The sequence below is a fragment of the Pseudophryne corroboree genome, chromosome 11, assembly GCF_028390025.1.
Source record: "Pseudophryne corroboree isolate aPseCor3 chromosome 11, aPseCor3.hap2, whole genome shotgun sequence".
NCBI lineage: Eukaryota > Metazoa > Chordata > Amphibia > Anura > Myobatrachidae > Pseudophryne > Pseudophryne corroboree.
The window spans coordinates 69,277,655-69,293,675 of NC_086454.1; the positions used below are offsets into that span (position 1 = coordinate 69,277,655).

The window sequence follows — 16,021 nt, forward strand, 5'->3', positions numbered from 1 at the left end:
AAAAAAGTTTAAAGATGCCATCCATGTCAGAAGACGACAAACAACAAAACTTCACCCTATTTCAACATAAGTTAATTTGTAGAAATATGCCTATGTTAAGGTAAATAGATGAATTTTTACAAAATAGCCTTCATCATATTGGGTAAACTGCAAAATTAATTTAGAGTACATTAAAAAGAGAATAACACAGAAAGTATTAAAATGTCTGTAAAAAAGTAAGTTTACCAAGGTACAGTAATTTGAGAGTCAGTTTAGTCATCATAGCTAGAGAATCATTGACATTTAACCCATATTTATTTCCATAACATCCTTAAAATTGTGTTAGGAAAATACTTTTTGATGAAAAGCTAAACTTCTCTTGAAAAAGCATCAATAAAGAATGCTAACCATAATTCTGACTTTTTAAAACAGAGTTCTTAATTTTACTACATGTTTTTGTTTTCTGAATATCAAAAATTAATTGACATTTATTTCCATGTAGCATTACTTACAGAGAAATCAATAAAAGTGCTAAAAAAAATTAGAAAATTACTTTGACAAGATATTTTAAGAATGAAGGTGCTGTAAATCATGAATGAAAAGAGAGAACACAACTTTCTATTTATACTCTAAATTTCCACCGGTTTGAAAAATTGATGAAGCAATAGTTATAAGAATATCAAAAATTGTTACCAAATAGCATATCTTAGATATATAATTTTTCTTTGTGAAGCTTTAGGGCATCATGTGGTGCTGTGGCTTAGTTGGTTAAAGCGCCTGTCTAGTAAACAGGAGATCCTGAGTTCAAATCTCAGCAGCGCCTTTCATTTATTTTCATCAACTCAGAACATAGTTTGTTGATAATACATCACAAAAATACATGTGAATGCTTCAGCAGCCTTTACCCTTTCTCACATGTTCAGTAATATGTACCACATTTCTAGATACAGTCCAAATCAGAAAACACAAAAAAATGCAATATTCCCCTTTTTTTAATATCAGTTATTTTGTAGAAGTAAATTGATGCCAAGGTAACTAGAAAAGAATTCCAGAAATTGCCAATCATCATGTCTGAGCAATCTCCAGGAACAATATGGTGTCCATTCAGAGGAAATGTTTAAACAAAAGTCAGTAACAATGTGAGTTTCTCAAGATAAATTGATAGACAATTTAGTCATCAGAGTTTAGGGAGCAATAGAAAATAATGGATTATTTGTTACTTAACATAAACAATATTGTGTTAGGAAAGCAATTCCAGAAATAAATCTTTCCATTTATCGAGCAAGCTTCCAGATAAAATGTTAACAATAATTCTATCATTGAGATCTCATGTTTTCATTTCACGATTACTTTTTAACTGTATGAGTACCAACAATAGACTGACTTTAATTTCCCAGGGATGACTACATTAATAAGAACGCCATAATATCTATTACAATAAAGCATATTAACAAGTGACTTGAACAAACATTGTAAGAATGTAGGGCCTGTATATACAAAATAAAGGAGAAAAAAGCATTATATAACTTACTGTAAGTTTCCAACTGTTTAAAGAATTAATAAAATACTAGTTTCAAAAAAATATATAAAAATAATAAAAAATATTATACTTTAGACATATAATTTGTCATTATATGTAAGGCAGTGCAAGTGGTGCTGTGGCTTAGTTGGTTAAAGTGCCTGTCTAGTAAACAGGAGATCCTGAGTTCATATCTCAGCAGTACCTTTGCTTGATACCTTTTTATCACACCAGTATGTAGTTTTTTGTTGATGCATAACAAAATAAGATGTGTAAAACCTTTATCTGCTTTCACTTTGGCACATTTGGTCACCAATGTAAAAAAGTTTAAAGATGCCATCCATGTCAGAAGACGACAAACAACAAAACTTCACCCTATTTCAACATAAGTTAATTTGTAGAAATATGCCTATGTTAAGGTAAATAGATGAATTTTTACAAAATAGCCTTCATCATATTGGGTAAACTGCAAAATTAATTTAGAGTACATTAAAAAGAGAATAACACAGAAAGTGTTAAAATGTCTGTAAAAAAGTAAGTTTCCCAAGGTACAGTAATTTGAGAGTCAGTTTAGTCATCATAGCTAGAGAATCATTGACATTTAACCCATATTTATTTCCATAACATCCTTAAAATTGTGTTAGGAAAATACTTCTTGATGAAAAGCTAAACTTCTCTTGAAAAAGCATCAATAAAGAATGCTAACCATAATTCTGACTTTTTAAAACAGAGTTCTTAATTTTACTACATGTTTTTGTTTTCTGGATATCAAAAATTAATTGACATTTATTCCCATGTAGCATTACTTACAGAGAAATCAATAAAAGTGCTAAAAAAAATTAGAAAATTACTTTGACAAGATATTTTAAGAATGAAGGTGCTGTAAATCATGAATGAAAAGAGAGAACACAACTTTCTATTTATACTCTAAATTTCCACCGGTTTGAAAAATTGATGAAGCAATAGTTATAAGAATATCAAAAATTGTTACCAAATAGCATATCTTAGATATATCATTTTTCTTTGTGAAGCTCCAGGGCATCATGTGGTGCTGTGGCTTAGTTGGTTAAAGCGCCTGTCTAGTAAACAGGAGATCCTGAGTTCAAATCTCAGCAGCGCCTTTCATTTATTTTCATCAACTCAGAACATAGTTTGTTGATAATTCATCACAAAAATACATGTGAATGCTTCAGCAGCCTTTACCCTTTCTCACATGTTCAGTAATATGTACCACATTTCTAGATACAGTCCAAATCAGAAAACACAAAAAAATGCAATATTCCCCTTTTTTAATATCAGTGATTTTGTAGAAGTAAATTGATGCCAAGGTAACTAGAAAAGAATTCCAGAAATTGCCAATCATCATGTCTGAGCAATCTCCAGGATCAATATGGTGTCCAGTCAGAGGAAATGTTTAAACAAAAGTCAGTAACAATGTGAGTTTCTCAAGATAAATTGATAGACAATTTAGTCATCAGAGTTTAGGGAGCAATAGAAAATAATGGATTATTTGTTACTTAACATAAACAATATTGTGTTAGGAAAGCAATTCCAGAAATAAATCTTTCCATTTATTGAGCAAGCTTGCAGATAAAATGTTAACAATAATTCTATCATTGAGATATCATGTTTTCATTTCACGATTACTTTTTAACTGTATGAGTACCAACAATAGACTGACTTTAATTTCCCAGGGATGACTACATTAATAAAAATGCCATAATATCTATTACAATAAAGCATATTATCAAGTGACTTGAACAAGATATTGTAAGAATGTAGGGCCTATATATACAAAATAAAGGAGAAAAAAGCATTATATAACTTACTGTAAGTTTCCAACTGTTTAAAGAATTAATAAAATACTAGTATCAAAAAAATATATAAAAATAATAAAAAATATTATACTTTAGACATATAATTTGTCATTATATGTTAGGCAGTGCAAGTGGTGCTGTGGCTTAGTTGGTTAAAGTGCCTGTCTAGTAAACAGGAGATCCTGAGTTCATATCTCAGCAGTACCTTTGCTTGATACCTTTTTATCACACCAGTATGTAGTTTTTTGTTGATGCATAACAAAATAAGATGTGTAAAACCTTTATCTGCTTTCACTTTGGCACATTTGGTCACCAATGTAAAAAAGTTTAAAGATGCCATCCATGTCAGAAGACGACAAACAACAAAACTTCACCCTATTTCAACATAAGTTAATTTGTAGAAATATGCCTATGTTAAGGTAAATAGATGAATTTTTACAAAATAGCCTTCATCAAATTGGGTAAACTGCAAAATTAATTTAGAGTACATTAAAAAGAGAATAACACAGAAAGTGTTAAAATGTCTGTAAAAAAGTAAGTTTCCCAAGGTACAGTAATTTGAGAGTCAGTTTAGTCATCATAGCTAGAGAATCATTGACATTTAACCCATATTTATTTCCATAACATCCTTAAAATTGTGTTAGGAAAATACTTCTTGATGAAAAGCTAAACTTCTCTTGAAAAAGCATCAATAAAGAATGCTAACCATAATTCTGACTTTTTAAAACAGAGTTCTTAATTTTACTACATGTTTTTGTTTTCTGAATATCATAAATTAATTGACATTTATTCCCATGTAGCATTACTTACAGAGAAATCAATAAAAGTGCTAAAAAAAATTAGAAAATTACTTTGACAAGATATTTTAAGAATGAAGGTGCTGTAAATCATGAATGAAAAGAGAGAACACAACTTTCTATTTATACTCTAAATTTCCACCGGTTTGAAAAATTGATAAAGCAATAGTTATAAGAATATCAAAAATTGTTACCAAATAGCATATCTTAGATATATCATTTTTCTTTGTGAAGCTCCAGGGCATCATGTGGTGCTGTGGCTTAGTTGGTTAAAGCGCCTGTCTAGTAAACAGGAGATCCTGAGTTCAAATCTCAGCAGCGCTTTTCATTTATTTTCATCAACTCAGAACATAGTTTGTTGATAATTCATCACAAAAAGACATGTGAATGCTTCAGCAGCCTTTACCCTTTCTCACATGTTCAATAATATGTACCACATTTCTAGATACAGTCCAAATCAGAAAACACAAAAAAATGCAATATTCCCCCTTTTTAATATCAGTTATTTTGTAGAAGTAAATTGATGCCAAGGTAACTAGAAAAGAATTCCAGAAATTGCAAATCATCATGTCTGAGCAATCTCCAGGAACAATATGGTGTCCAGTCAGAGGAAATGTTTAAACAAAAGTCAGTAACAATGTGAGTTTCTCAAGATAAATTGATAGACAATTTAGTCATCAGAGTTTAGGGAGCAATAGAAAATAATGGATTATTTGTTACTTAACATAAACAATATTGTGTTAGGAAAGCAATTCCAGAAATAAATCTTTCCATTTATCGAGCAAGCTTCCAGATAAAATGTTAACAATAATTCTATCATTGAGATCTCATGTTTTCATTTCACGATTACTTTTTAACTGTATGAGTACCAACAATAGACTGACTTTAATTTCCCAGGGATGACTACTTTAATAAGAACGCCATAATATCTATTACAATAAAGCATATTAACAAGTGACTTGAACAAACATTGTAAGAATGTAGGGCCTGTATATACAAAATAAAGGAGAAAAAAGCATTATATAACTTACTGTAAGTTTCCAACTGTTTAAAGAATTAATAAAATACTAGTTTCAAAAAAATATATAAAAATAATAAAAAATATTATACTTTAGACATATAATTTGTCATTATATGTAAGGCAGTGCAAGTGGTGCTGTGGCTTAGTTGGTTAAAGTGCCTGTCTAGTAAACAGGAGATCCTGAGTTCATATCTCAGCAGTACCTTTGCTTGATACCTTTTTATCACACCAGTATGTAGTTTTTTGTTGATGCATAACAAAATAAGATGTGTAAAACCTTTATCTGCTTTCACTTTGGCACATTTGGTCACCAATGTAAAAAAGTTTAAAGATGCCATCCATGTCAGAAGACGACAAACAACAAAACTTCACCCTATTTCAACATAAGTTAATTTGTAGAAATATGCCTATGTTAAGGTAAATAGATGAATTTTTACAAAATAGCCTTCATCATATTGGGTAAACTGCAAAATTAATTTAGAGTACATTAAAAAGAGAATAACACAGAAAGTATTAAAATGTCTGTAAAAAAGTAAGTTTACCAAGGTACAGTAATTTGAGAGTCAGTTTAGTCATCATAGCTAGAGAATCATTGACATTTAACCCATATTTATTTCCATAACATCCTTAAAATTGTGTTAGGAAAATACTTCTTGATGAAAAGCTAAACTTCTCTTGAAAAAGCATCAATAAAGAATGCTAACCATAATTCTGACTTTTTAAAACAGAGTTCTTAATTTTACTACATGTTTTTGTTTTCTGAATATCAAAAATTAATTGACATTTATTTCCATGTAGCATTACTTACAGAGAAATCAATAAAAGTGCTAAAAAAAATTAGAAAATTACTTTGACAAGATATTTTAAGAATGAAGGTGCTGTAAATCATGAATGAAAAGAGAGAACACAACTTTCTATTTATACTCTAAATTTCCACCGGTTTGAAAAATTGATGAAGCAATAGTTATAAGAATATCAAAAATTGTTACCAAATAGCATATCTTAGATATATAATTTTTCTTTGTGAAGCTTTAGGGCATCATGTGGTGCTGTGGCTTAGTTGGTTAAAGCGCCTGTCTAGTAAACAGGAGATCCTGAGTTCAAATCTCAGCAGCGCCTTTCATTTATTTTCATCAACTCAGAACATAGTTTGTTGATAATACATCACAAAAATACATGTGAATGCTTCAGCAGCCTTTACCCTTTCTCACATGTTCAGTAATATGTACCACATTTCTAGATACAGTCCAAATCAGAAAACACAAAAAAAATGCAATATTCCCCATTTTTAATATCAGTTATTTTGTAGAAGTAAATTGATGCCAAGGTAACTAGAAAAGAATTCCAGAAATTGCCAATCATCATGTCTGAGCAATCTCCAGGAACAATATGGTGTCCAGTCAGAGGAAATGTTTAAACAAAAGTCAGTAACAATGTGAGTTTCTCAAGATAAATTGATAGACAATTTAGTCATCAGAGTTTAGGGAGCAATAGAAAATAATGGATTATTTGTTACTTAACATAAACAATATTGTGTTAGGAAAGCAATTCCAGAAATAAATCTTTCCATTTATTGAGCAAGCTTGCAGATAAAATGTTAACAATAATTCTATCATTGAGATCTCATGTTTTCATTTCACGATTACTTTTTAACTGTATGAGTACCAACAATAGACTGACTTTAATTTCCCAGGGATGACTACATTAATAAGAACGCCATAATATCTATTACAATAAAGCATATTATCAAGTGACTTGAACAAGATATTGTAAGAATGTAGGGCCTGTATATACAAAATAAAGGAGAAAAAAGCATTATATAACTTACTGTAAGTTTCCAACTGTTTAAAGAATTAATAAAATACTAGTATCAAAAAAATATATAAAAATAATAAAAAATATTATACTTTAGACATATAATTTGTCATTATATGTAAGGCAGTGCAAGTGGTGCTGTGGCTTAGTTGGTTAAAGTGCCTGTCTAGTAAACAGGAGATCCTGAGTTCATATCTCAGCAGTACCTTTGCTTGATACCTTTTTATCACACCAGTATGTAGTTTTTTGTTGATGCATAACAAAATAAGATGTGTAAAACCTTTATCTGCTTTCACTTTGGCACATTTGGTCACCAATGTAAAAAAGTTTAAAGATGCCATCCATGTCAGAAGACGACAAACAACAAAACTTCACCCTATTTCAACATAAGTTAATTTGTAGAAATATGCCTATGTTAAGGTAAATAGATGAATTTTTACAAAATAGCCTTCATCATATTGGGTAAACTGCAAAATTAATTTAGAGTACATTAAAAAGAGAATAACACAGAAAGTGTTAAAATGTCTGTAAAAAAGTAAGTTTCCCAAGGTACAGTAATTTGAGAGTCAGTTTAGTCATCATAGCTAGAGAATCATTGACATTTAACCCATATTTATTTCCATAACATCCTTAAAATTGTGTTAGGAAAATACTTCTTGATGAAAAGCTAAACTTCTCTTGAAAAAGCATCAATAAAGAATGCTAACCATAATTCTGACTTTTTAAAACAGAGTTCTTAATTTAACTACATGTTTTTGTTTTCTGAATATCAAAAATTAATTGACATTTATTCCCATGTAGCATTACTTACAGAGAAATCAATAAAAGTGCTAAAAAAAATTAGAAAATTACTTTGACAAGATATTTTAAGAATGAAGGTGCTGTAAATCATGAATGAAAAGAGAGAACACAACTTTCTATTTATACTCTAAATTTCCACCGGTTTGAAAAATTGATAAAGCAATAGTTATAAGAATATCAAAAATTGTTACCAAATAGCATATCTTAGATATATCATTTTTCTTTGTGAAGCTCCAGGGAATCATGTGGTGCTGTGGTTTAGTTGGTTAAAGCGCCTGTCTAGTAAACAGGAGATCCTGAGTTCAAATCTCAGCAGCGCTTTTCATTTATTTTCATCAACTCAGAACATAGTTTGTTGATAATTCATCACAAAAAGACATGTGAATGCTTCAGCAGCCTTTACCCTTTCTCACATGTTCAATAATATGTACCACATTTCTAGATACAGTCCAAATCAGAAAACACAAAAAAATGCAATATTCCCCCTTTTTAATATCAGTTATTTTGTAGAAGTAAATTGATGCCAAGGTAACTAGAAAAGAATTCCAGAAATTGCCAATCATCATGTCTGAGCAATCTCCAGGAACAATATGGTGTCCAGTCAGAGGAAATGTTTAAACAAAAGTCAGTAACAATGTGAGTTTCTCAAGATAAATTGATAGACAATTTAGTCATCAGAGTTTAGGGAGCAATAGAAAATAATGGATTATTTGTTACTTAACATAAACAATATTGTGTTAGGAAAGCAATTCCAGAAATAAATCTTTCCATTTATCGAGCAAGCTTCCAGATAAAATGTTAACAATAATTCTATCATTGAGATCTCATGTTTTCATTTCACGATTACTTTTTAACTGTATGAGTACCAACAATAGACTGACTTTAATTTCCCAGGGATGACTACATTAATAAGAACGCCATAATATCTATTACAATAAAGCATATTAACAAGTGACTTGAACAAACATTGTAAGAATGTAGGGCCTGTATATACAAAATAAAGGAGAAAAAAGCATTATATAACTTACTGTAAGTTTCCAACTGTTTAAAGAATTAATAAAATACTAGTTTCAAAAAAATATATAAAAATAATAAAAAATATTATACTTTAGACATATAATTTGTCATTATATGTAAGGCAGTGCAAGTGGTGCTGTGGCTTAGTTGGTTAAAGTGCCTGTCTAGTAAACAGGAGATCCTGAGTTCATATCTCAGCAGTACCTTTGCTTGATACCTTTTTATCACACCAGTATGTAGTTTTTTGTTGATGCATAACAAAATAAGATGTGTAAAACCTTTATCTGCTTTCACTTTGGCACATTTGGTCACCAATGTAAAAAAGTTTAAAGATGCCATCCATGTCAGAAGACGACAAACAACAAAACTTCACCCTATTTCAACATAAGTTAATTTGTAGAAATATGCCTATGTTAAGGTAAATAGATGAATTTTTACAAAATAGCCTTCATCATATTGGGTAAACTGCAAAATTAATTTAGAGTACATTAAAAAGAGAATAACACAGAAAGTGTTAAAATGTCTGTAAAAAAGTAAGTTTCCCAAGGTACAGTAATTTGAGAGTCAGTTTAGTCATCATAGCTAGAGAATCATTGACATTTAACCCATATTTATTTCCATAACATCCTTAAAATTGTGTTAGGAAAATACTTCTTGATGAAAAGCTAAACTTCTCTTGAAAAAGCATCAATAAAGAATGCTAACCATAATTCTGACTTTTTAAAACAGAGTTCTTAATTTTACTACATGTTTTTGTTTTCTGAATATCAAAAATTAATTGACATTTATTCCCATGTAGCATTACTTACAGAGAAATCAATAAAAGTGCTAAAAAAAATTAGAAAATTACTTTGACAAGATATTTTAAGAATGAAGGTGCTGTAAATCATGAATGAAAAGAGAGAACACAACTTTCTATTTATACTCTAAATTTCCACCGGTTTGAAAAATTGATAAAGCAATAGTTATAAGAATATCAAAAATTGTTACCAAATAGCATATCTTAGATATATCATTTTTCTTTGTGAAGCTCCAGGGAATCATGTGGTGCTGTGGTTTAGTTGGTTAAAGCGCCTGTCTAGTAAACAGGAGATCCTGAGTTCAAATCTCAGCAGCGCTTTTCATTTATTTTCATCAACTCAGAACATAGTTTGTTGATAATTCATCACAAAAAGACATGTGAATGCTTCAGCAGCCTTTACCCTTTCTCACATGTTCAATAATATGTACCACATTTCTAGATACAGTCCAAATCAGAAAACACAAAAAAATGCAATATTCCCCCTTTTTAATATCAGTTATTTTGTAGAAGTAAATTGATGCCAAGGTAACTAGAAAAGAATTCCAGAAATTGCCAATCATCATGTCTGAGCAATCTCCAGGAACAATATGGTGTCCAGTCAGAGGAAATGTTTAAACAAAAGTCAGTAACAATGTGAGTTTCTCAAGATAAATTGATAGACAATTTAGTCATCAGAGTTTAGGGAGCAATAGAAAATAATGGATTATTTGTTACTTAACATAAACAATATTGTGTTAGGAAAGCAATTCCAGAAATAAATCTTTCCATTTATCGAGCAAGCTTCCAGATAAAATGTTAACAATAATTCTATCATTGAGATCTCATGTTTTCATTTCACGATTACTTTTTAACTGTATGAGTACCAACAATAGACTGACTTTAATTTCCCAGGGATGACTACATTAATAAGAACGCCATAATATCTATTACAATAAAGCATATTAACAAGTGACTTGAACAAACATTGTAAGAATGTAGGGCCTGTATATACAAAATAAAGGAGAAAAAAGCATTATATAACTTACTGTAAGTTTCCAACTGTTTAAAGAATTAATAAAATACTAGTTTCAAAAAAATATATAAAAATAATAAAAAATATTATACTTTAGACATATAATTTGTCATTATATGTAAGGCAGTGCAAGTGGTGCTGTGGCTTAGTTGGTTAAAGTGCCTGTCTAGTAAACAGGAGATCCTGAGTTCATATCTCAGCAGTACCTTTGCTTGATACCTTTTTATCACACCAGTATGTAGTTTTTTGTTGATGCATAACAAAATAAGATGTGTAAAACCTTTATCTGCTTTCACTTTGGCACATTTGGTCACCAATGTAAAAAAGTTTAAAGATGCCATCCATGTCAGAAGACGACAAACAACAAAACTTCACCCTATTTCAACATAAGTTAATTTGTAGAAATATGCCTATGTTAAGGTAAATAGATGAATTTTTACAAAATAGCCTTCATCATATTGGGTAAACTGCAAAATTAATTTAGAGTACATTAAAAAGAGAATAACACAGAAAGTGTTAAAATGTCTGTAAAAAAGTAAGTTTCCCAAGGTACAGTAATTTGAGAGTCAGTTTAGTCATCATAGCTAGAGAATCATTGACATTTAACCCATATTTAATTCCATAACATCCTTAAAATTGTGTTAGGAAAATACTTCTTGATGAAAAGCTAAACTTCTCTTGAAAAAGCATCAATAAAGAATGCTAACCATAATTCTGACTTTTTAAAACAGAGTTCTTAATTTTACTACATGTTTTTGTTTTCTGAATATCAAAAATTAATTGACATTTATTCCCATGTAGCATTACTTACAGAGAAATCAATAAAAGTGCTAAAAAAAATTAGAAAATTACTTTGACAAGATATTTTAAGAATGAAGGTGCTGTAAATCATGAATGAAAAGAGACAACACAACTTTCTATTTATACTCTAAATTTCCACCGGTTTGAAAAATTGATAAAGCAATAGTTATAAGAATATCAAAAATTGTTACCAAATAGCATATCTTAGATATATCATTTTTCTTTGTGAAGCTCCAGGGCATCACGTGGTGCTGTGGCTTAGTTGGTTAAAGCGCCTGTCTAGTAAACAGGAGATCCTGAGTTCAAATCTCAGCAGCGCCTTTCATTTATTTTCATCAACTCAGAACATAGTTTGTTGATAATTCATCACAAAAATACATGTGAATGCTTCAGCAGCCTTTACCCTTTCTCACATGTTCAGTAATATGTACCACATTTCTAGATACAGTCCAAATCAGAAAACACAAAAAAAATGCAATATTCCCCTTTTTTAATATCAGTTATTTTGTAGAAGTAAATTGATGCCAAGGTAACTAGAAAAGAATTCCAGAAATTGCCAATCATCATGTCTGAGCAATCTCCAGGAACAATATGGTGTCCAGTCAGAGGAAATGTTTAAACAAAAGTCAGTAACAATGTGAGTTTCTCAAGATAAATTGATAGACAATTTAGTCATCAGAGTTTAGGGAGCAATAGAAAATAATGGATTATTTGTTACTTAACATAAACAATATTGTGTTAGGAAAGCAATTCCAGAAATAAATCTTTCCATTTATTGAGCAAGCTTGCAGATAAAATGTTAACAATAATTCTATCATTGAGATATCATGTTTTCATTTCACGATTACTTTTTAACTGTATGAGTACCAACAATAGACTGACTTTAATTTCCCAGGGATGACTACATTAATAAAAATGCCATAATATCTATTACAATAAAGCATATTATCAAGTGACTTGAACAAGATATTGTAAGAATGTAGGGCCTGTATATACAAAATAAAGGAGAAAAAAGCATTATATAACTTACTGTAAGTTTCCAACTGTTTAAAGAATTAATAAAATACTAGTATCAAAAAAATATATAAAAATAATAAAAAATATTATACTTTAGACATAAAATTTGTCATTATATGTTAGGCAGTGCAAGTGGTGCTGTGGCTTAGTTGGTTAAAGTGCCTGTCTAGTAAACAGGAGATCCTGAGTTCATATCTCAGCAGTACCTTTGCTTGATACCTTTTTATCACACCAGTATGTAGTTTTTTGTTGATGCATAACAAAATAAGATGTGTAAAACCTTTATCTGCTTTCACTTTGGCACATTTGGTCACCAATGTAAAAAAGTTTAAAGATGCCATCCATGTCAGAAGACGACAAACAACAAAACTTCACCCTATTTCAACATAAGTTAATTTGTAGAAATATGCCTATGTTAAGGTAAATAGATGAATTTTTACAAAATAGCCTTCATCATATTGGGTAAACTGCAAAATTAATTTAGAGTACATTAAAAAGAGAATAACACAGAAAGTGTTAAAATGTCTGTAAAAAAGTAAGTTTCCCAAGGTACAGTAATTTGAGAGTCAGTTTAGTCATCATAGCTAGAGAATCATTGACATTTAACCCATATTTATTTCCATAACATCCTTAAAATTGTGTTAGGAAAATACTTATTGATGAAAAGCTAAACTTCTCTTGAAAAAGCATCAATAAAGAATGCTAACCATAATTCTGACTTTTTAAAACAGAGTTCTTAATTTTACTACATGTTTTTGTTTTCTGAATATCATAAATTAATTGACATTTATTCCCATGTAGCATTACTTACAGAGAAATCAATAAAAGTGCTAAAAAAAATTAGAAAATTACTTTGACAAGATATTTTAAGAATGAAGGTGCTGTAAATCATGAATGAAAAGAGAGAACACAACTTTCTATTTATACTCTAAATTTCCACCGGTTTGAAAAATTGATAAAGCAATAGTTATAAGAATATCAAAAATTGTTACCAAATAGCATATCTTAGATATATCATTTTTCTTTGTGAAGCTCCAGGGCATCATGTGGTGCTGTGGCTTAGTTGGTTAAAGCGCCTGTCTAGTAAACAGGAGATCCTGAGTTCAAATCTCAGCAGCGCTTTTCATTTATTTTCATCAACTCAGAACATAGTTTGTTGATAATTCATCACAAAAAGACATGTGAATGCTTCAGCAGCCTTTACCCTTTCTCACATGTTCAATAATATGTACCACATTTCTAGATACAGTCCAAATCAGAAAACACAAAAAAATGCAATATTCCCCCTTTTTAATATCAGTTATTTTGTAGAAGTAAATTGATGCCAAGGTAACTAGAAAAGAATTCCAGAAATTGCCAATCATCATGTCTGAGCAATCTCCAATTACAATATGGTGTCCAGTCAGAGGAAATGTTTAAACAAAAGTCAGTAACAATGTGAGTTTCTCAAGATAAATTGATAGACAATTTAGTCATCAGAGTTTAGGGAGCAATAGAAAATAATGGATTATTTGTTACTTAACATAAACAATATTGTGTTAGGAAAGCAATTCCAGAAATAAATCTTTCCATTTATCGAGCAAGCTTCCAGATAAAATGTTAACAATAATTCTATCATTGAGATCTCATGTTTTCATTTCACGATTACTTTTTAACTGTATGAGTACCAACAATAGACTGACTTTAATTTCCCAGGGATGACTACATTAATAAGAACGCCATAATATCTATTACAATAAAGCATATTAACAAGTGACTTGAACAAACATTGTAAGAATGTAGGGCCTGTATATACAAAATAAAGGAGAAAAAAGCATTATATAACTTACTGTAAGTTTCCAACTGTTTAAAGAATTAATAAAATACTAGTTTCAAAAAAATATATAAAAATAATAAAAAATATTATACTTTAGACATATAATTTGTCATTATATGTAAGGCAGTGCAAGTGGTGCTGTGGCTTAGTTGGTTAAAGTGCCTGTCTAGTAAACAGGAGATCCTGAGTTCATATCTCAGCAGTACCTTTGCTTGATACCTTTTTATCACACCAGTATGTAGTTTTTTGTTGATGCATAACAAAATAAGATGTGTAAAACCTTTATCTGCTTTCACTTTGGCACATTTGGTCACCAATGTAAAAAAGTTTAAAGATGCCATCCATGTCAGAAGACGACAAACAACAAAACTTCACCCTATTTCAACATAAGTTAATTTGTAGAAATATGCCTATGTTAAGGTAAATAGATGAATTTTTACAAAATGGCCTTCATCATATTGGGTAAACTGCAAAATTAATTTAGAGTACATTAAAAAGAGAATAACACAGAAAGTATTAAAATGTCTGTAAAAAAGTAAGTTTCCCAAGGTACAGTAATTTGAGAGTCAGTTTAGTCATCATAGCTAGAGAATCATTGACATTTAACCCATATTTATTTCCATAACATCCTTAAAATTGTGTTAGGAAAATACTTCTTGATGAAAAGCTAAACTTCTCTTGAAAAAGCATCAATAAAGAATGCTAACCATAATTCTGACTTTTTAAAACAGAGTTCTTAATTTTACTACATGTTTTTGTTTTCTGAATATCAAAAATTAATTGACATTTATTTCCATGTAGCATTACTTACAGAGAAATCAATAAAAGTGCTAAAAAAAATTAGAAAATTACTTTGACAAGATATTTTAAGAATGAAGGTGCTGTAAATCATGAATGAAAAGAGAGAACACAACTTTCTATTTATACTCTAAATTTCCACCGGTTTGAAAAATTGATGAAGCAATAGTTATAAGAATATCAAAAATTGTTACCAAATAGCATATCTTAGATATATAATTTTTCTTTGTGAAGTTTTAGGGCATCATGTGGTGCTGTGGCTTAGTTGGTTAAAGCGCCTGTCTAGTAAACAGGAGATCCTGAGTTCAAATCTCAGCAGCGCCTTTCATTTATTTTCATCAACTCAGAACATAGTTTGTTGATAATACATCACAAAAATACATGTGAATGCTTCAGCAGCCTTTACCCTTTCTCACATGTTCAGTAATATGTACCACATTTCTAGATACAGTCCAAATCAGAAAACACAAAAAAAATGCAATATTCCCCATTTTTAATATCAGTTATTTTGTAGAAGTAAATTGATGCCAAGGTAACTAGAAAAGAATTCCAGAAATTGCCAATCATCATGTCTGAGCAATCTCCAGGAACAATATGGTGTCCAGTCAGAGGAAATGTTTAAACAAAAGTCAGTAACAATGTGAGTTTCTCAAGATAAATTGATAGACAATTTAGTCATCAGAGTTTAGGGAGCAATAGAAAATAATGGATTATTTGTTACTTAACATAAAGAATATTGTGTTAGGAAAGCAATTCCAGAAATAAATCTTTCCATTTATTGAGCAAGCTTGCAGATAAAATGTTAACAATAATTCTATCATTGAGATCTCATGTTTTCATTTCACGATTACTTTTTAACTGTATGAGTACCAACAATAGACTGACTTTAATTTCCCAGGGATGACTACATTAATAAGAACGCCATAATATCTATTACAATAAAGCATATTATCAAGTGACTTGAACAAGATATTGTAAGAATGTAGGGCCTGTATATACAAAATAAAGG

General features: G+C 30.0%; 17 non-coding genes across 17 annotated transcripts; all 17 read left to right on the plus strand.

Moving 5' to 3' along the window:
- The first annotated feature begins 728 nt into the window (after positions 1–728).
- Positions 729–802, plus strand: TRNAT-AGU (transfer RNA threonine (anticodon AGU)). The gene has a single exon. It is a non-coding gene; the product is annotated as a tRNA-Thr (tRNA).
- Positions 803–1,631: 829 nt separating this feature from the next.
- Positions 1,632–1,705, plus strand: TRNAT-AGU (transfer RNA threonine (anticodon AGU)). Its single transcript has one exon. It is a non-coding gene; the product is annotated as a tRNA-Thr (tRNA).
- Positions 1,706–2,545: 840 nt separating this feature from the next.
- On the plus strand, positions 2,546–2,619 carry TRNAT-AGU (transfer RNA threonine (anticodon AGU)). The gene has a single exon. It is a non-coding gene; the product is annotated as a tRNA-Thr (tRNA).
- Positions 2,620–3,448: 829 nt separating this feature from the next.
- Positions 3,449–3,522, plus strand: TRNAT-AGU (transfer RNA threonine (anticodon AGU)). The gene has a single exon. It is a non-coding gene; the product is annotated as a tRNA-Thr (tRNA).
- Positions 3,523–4,362: 840 nt separating this feature from the next.
- On the plus strand, positions 4,363–4,436 carry TRNAT-AGU (transfer RNA threonine (anticodon AGU)). Its single transcript has one exon. It is a non-coding gene; the product is annotated as a tRNA-Thr (tRNA).
- An 828-nt stretch (positions 4,437–5,264) lies between these two features.
- TRNAT-AGU (transfer RNA threonine (anticodon AGU)) lies at positions 5,265–5,338 on the plus strand. The gene has a single exon. It is a non-coding gene; the product is annotated as a tRNA-Thr (tRNA).
- An 840-nt stretch (positions 5,339–6,178) lies between these two features.
- On the plus strand, positions 6,179–6,252 carry TRNAT-AGU (transfer RNA threonine (anticodon AGU)). The gene has a single exon. It is a non-coding gene; the product is annotated as a tRNA-Thr (tRNA).
- Positions 6,253–7,082: 830 nt separating this feature from the next.
- TRNAT-AGU (transfer RNA threonine (anticodon AGU)) lies at positions 7,083–7,156 on the plus strand. The gene has a single exon. It is a non-coding gene; the product is annotated as a tRNA-Thr (tRNA).
- Positions 7,157–7,996: 840 nt separating this feature from the next.
- Positions 7,997–8,070, plus strand: TRNAT-AGU (transfer RNA threonine (anticodon AGU)). Its single transcript has one exon. It is a non-coding gene; the product is annotated as a tRNA-Thr (tRNA).
- An 828-nt stretch (positions 8,071–8,898) lies between these two features.
- On the plus strand, positions 8,899–8,972 carry TRNAT-AGU (transfer RNA threonine (anticodon AGU)). Its single transcript has one exon. It is a non-coding gene; the product is annotated as a tRNA-Thr (tRNA).
- An 840-nt stretch (positions 8,973–9,812) lies between these two features.
- TRNAT-AGU (transfer RNA threonine (anticodon AGU)) lies at positions 9,813–9,886 on the plus strand. The gene has a single exon. It is a non-coding gene; the product is annotated as a tRNA-Thr (tRNA).
- An 828-nt stretch (positions 9,887–10,714) lies between these two features.
- TRNAT-AGU (transfer RNA threonine (anticodon AGU)) lies at positions 10,715–10,788 on the plus strand. Its single transcript has one exon. It is a non-coding gene; the product is annotated as a tRNA-Thr (tRNA).
- Positions 10,789–11,628: 840 nt separating this feature from the next.
- TRNAT-AGU (transfer RNA threonine (anticodon AGU)) lies at positions 11,629–11,702 on the plus strand. The gene has a single exon. It is a non-coding gene; the product is annotated as a tRNA-Thr (tRNA).
- An 830-nt stretch (positions 11,703–12,532) lies between these two features.
- On the plus strand, positions 12,533–12,606 carry TRNAT-AGU (transfer RNA threonine (anticodon AGU)). Its single transcript has one exon. It is a non-coding gene; the product is annotated as a tRNA-Thr (tRNA).
- An 840-nt stretch (positions 12,607–13,446) lies between these two features.
- On the plus strand, positions 13,447–13,520 carry TRNAT-AGU (transfer RNA threonine (anticodon AGU)). The gene has a single exon. It is a non-coding gene; the product is annotated as a tRNA-Thr (tRNA).
- An 828-nt stretch (positions 13,521–14,348) lies between these two features.
- TRNAT-AGU (transfer RNA threonine (anticodon AGU)) lies at positions 14,349–14,422 on the plus strand. The gene has a single exon. It is a non-coding gene; the product is annotated as a tRNA-Thr (tRNA).
- Positions 14,423–15,262: 840 nt separating this feature from the next.
- On the plus strand, positions 15,263–15,336 carry TRNAT-AGU (transfer RNA threonine (anticodon AGU)). Its single transcript has one exon. It is a non-coding gene; the product is annotated as a tRNA-Thr (tRNA).
- Positions 15,337–16,021: the final 685 nt, after the last annotated feature.